The sequence below is a fragment of the Vombatus ursinus genome, unplaced genomic scaffold (genome assembly GCF_900497805.2).
Source record: "Vombatus ursinus unplaced genomic scaffold, bare-nosed wombat genome assembly UNPS02014818.1, whole genome shotgun sequence".
In the NCBI taxonomy this organism is placed as follows: domain Eukaryota; kingdom Metazoa; phylum Chordata; class Mammalia; order Diprotodontia; family Vombatidae; genus Vombatus; species Vombatus ursinus.
The window spans coordinates 28,387,054-28,390,604 of NW_020954596.1; the positions used below are offsets into that span (position 1 = coordinate 28,387,054).

At 39.2% G+C, this 3,551-nt stretch overlaps 1 pseudogene; it reads left to right on the plus strand.

Moving 5' to 3' along the window:
- The first annotated feature begins 1,056 nt into the window (after positions 1 to 1,056).
- Positions 1,057 to 2,186, plus strand: LOC114023869 (annotated as a pseudogene).
- Positions 2,187 to 3,551: the final 1,365 nt, after the last annotated feature.

Below are 3,551 nucleotides of genomic sequence, written 5' to 3' on the forward strand. Positions count from 1 at the left end.
TTTCAATTTGGCTGAGTTCAATTTCTAAGAAGCCATAGGGCAGTGTCTAAAAAGCTGGCTTCAAAGTTAGAAAGACATTCATTTAGACATATGATGGTTGTGTGACCCTGTGTGAGTCACTGAATCTCAGGATCAAAAGAGGCAATTTTTGTTTAAAAAAAAAAAAAACAACACTTAGAGTGCCTGTCATATTGGAGGCACTTAATAAACATTTATTCCATTTTCTTCTGCACTCAGTACCCAATATCATTCTCCAATACTCTGAAGTAACAGTTCTTTAAGTTGAAAAGGGGTTATTTATTTGCATTGGGGAAATGGTTTATTTACTGGGAGTTCCCTATGTTGATGAAATCATAGATCGACAATAAACAAATAATAGATGAATATAAGTAAATGGATGAATGAAGAGAGAGAGAGAGAGAGAGAGAGAGAGATAGAGCGAGGAGAGGAGAAGCAAGAGAAACATTCTAAAAATAATGCTTCCTGGCCTTATGGATGAAATGGATGTAGGCTCCTACAGAGATTCAGAATACATGGCTAGACATACTTGATCAATGTATTTACAAAAAAAGGAAGAGCTAAAGTTCATTCACTGAATTATCCTCCTCAGAGATTCTTCACCAGCTGAGTGTTTTTATTTCCTTAACATTAAATGTTAACCAAATAAGATTGATTAATTGGTTCATTCTTTTATTTAAAAATCCTATCTACTCTCACTTCCTTAGGTGATCACCTCTATGTAGATACCTCCCTAGTTCATATCTTCAGCTCAGAGCTCTTTCTCAATGCCCAATCGCATGTCTCCATGTGCCAGCTGGACATTTCTCTGGAAATCTCATTATTGCCTCAATTTTAACTTGTCTAAACCTGAACCTCTCAACCTTTCTATTTCTCCATTGATAAAATGCAGATAACAGTAGCATCTACATCATCAGGCTATTATAAGAATAAAAGGACACGGGGGCGGGGCAGAATGTGCTTGGCACAGGCATTGTAGCCAGTGTCTGCTTCTGTTGGGCTGTAGCTGCAGAGTGACAAGTGGCAGGTTAAGCTAAAATGTCCCCTGCAGTAGCCTTGAACAGAATTTCCCTATTGCTTTCTCCATTTATATCCAGTGTGATCAGAAATGGAAAAGGACTGGATACTACAAACTGTTTGAGGGTAACTGACCTGAAGTCTGGCTGTCCTTCCTTGACTCCTGGACCTGGTTGTGATCAATTTTAATTGCATATACCATATTCTGGAGAAACATTAAAATGGGACATTATTTTCAATGCTCACCACCAAGAATTGCCTCCTGATTTCATCTTAGGAGAAGATGCTAAGTTTTGTGCCAGGTGCCTCTGTTCTCCATAACCTTGCATCCTGACTGCCTTCTGTTTATGGTAAAGAAACTTGTGCAGCAGTATCACCAGTTTCAGTGCGGCCACCTCTGTGAGAGCTCTTATCTCATGTTTGAGTACCAGACATTACTTGAAGAGCTGCGGTATGGAGAACGCATGGAAATTTATGCTGAGAAAAAATAACTGGACTGAGGTGTTCTCAGATCACTTCCTTTTGAAGTTACCAATGGATTTCAGCAACATTCCCACGTACCTTCTCCAGGTTGCAAATGAAGATCTTGGAAAAGATTTTGATCTCCTTTCAGTCAGTTTTGAGGACAAAGAAGCTACTCAAGTGTTCCCAAAATTATACCTGTCACCACACATTGAACATGCTCTTGGAGGTTCCTCAGCTCTTCACATTCCAGCTTTTCTAGGAGGATGTCTAATTGATTATCCCCAAGTATGTAAGCAAGTTTTCCACATATGCCAGCTATTAACCAACAAGGTGTGGTATATCATTCAGGGATATCATAAAAGAAGAGAATACATTGCAGCTTTCTTGAGACTCTTTGGAACAGAGTGGTGGAGTATGATTCTGAAAGCTTTACAAAGCTGCCGATGTGGAAAGATTTTTGTTTCCTAGTATACATTGATATTCCCCTGTATTTTCCTTGAGAACAACCTACTCTCACCTTCCAATCAGTCTACCATTTTACCAACAGTGGATAGTTGTACTCTCAGGCCCAGAAAAATTACCCATACAGCCCACGATGGGATGGCAATGAGATGAGAAAAAGGACTCATTTCAAAACTTTTGTCCCTCAGTTCCAGGAGGCTGCCTTTGCCAATGGAAAGCTTTAGGAAACACCAGCCCTAAGAAGACAGCAGAGTTCAAATCTGGCCTTAGACACTTGATACTTACTAGCTGTACAACCCTGGGCGAGTCACTGAACCCCAACTGCCTCACCAAAAAAACAACAAAAACAAAAACAAACAAACTAGCAAAAAACCTATGATATTTTTGGGTCAGCTAGGTGGTGCAGTGGATAGAGCACTGGCCCTGGAGTCAAGAGGACCTCAGTTTGAATCTGACCTCAGACACATAATGCTCACTAGCTGTGTGACCCCGGGCAAGTCACTCAACTCCATTGCCTAGCAAAAAAACAAAGCAAAACAACAACAACAACAAAAAGAGGACAGCAGCCAGACTGCTCTGTCCACATGTATGTCAGCAATAAGACAACTTCCTGGAAGACACTTGGAACATCTTCATGGGAGCGTTTTGTTTTATTAGCAACTCAGATCATCACAGACAGCAATGACTCCATGGACAAATCAAGGTTGAGTTCTAACCTGAATGTTTCCACTCCTTTCATTGGTACCCAGTTTCTTTCTCTCTCTCTCTCTCTCTCTCTCTATTTTTTTTGTCACTTATAAGAAGTTAAACCACAATATTAAAATGCAGTATTTTTCCAGGGCAGGTAATATATCACAAGTTCAGATATTGTCCTTCAGAATCATTTCTCCCTGAGATCTCAATAAAATTAAAAATTTTCTCTCCAAAAAAGAATAAAAGGACATTTATCATGCTTTGCAATCTTTAAAGTGTTATATAAATGTTATTATGATTAATTACTTTCCCTAAAACTGTCTTTTCATTATGGCTTCCATATGACACCATCATCCTCTCTGTTAACCAGGCTAGAATCTCTCTGTCACTTACTGCCTGTGAGATCTTGGTCAAGTCACTTAAGCTTTCTGAGCCTCAAGTATGAAATGGCAGAAATGGACAAGATGATCATTAAGGTCCCTTGCAGCTCTAAAACCTGTGACAGAATGCCTGTGATCATGTATTTTTTGGGGAGATCATTCCCATCCTTCTTTCTAAGTCCCTTATTTAATCTGCTACATAATCTGATCAATTTTTTTATTGGCCACAGCTCTCTCAAATGTCATTTTCTTGTTTTCCTCATTGCTTTCACAGTAGTTCATCTCCCTAGTTAGAAAATGTCTTGGTTTGGCTTTAAAAGTGCTCTATGGTTTTTACAATCTTGGCTTATATTTTTCTTTGCAAAATTGAGCCGTCCTATTTCCCTGTCCCCTGAATGAACCCTACATTTTCCTATTTCTGTGCCTTTGTTCATGTTTGTAATATGCTCCATCCTCTTTTTTTCCTATTGAATTCCTAGTCATCCTTTAAAGCCTAACTTGGTGATTGCCTCTAAC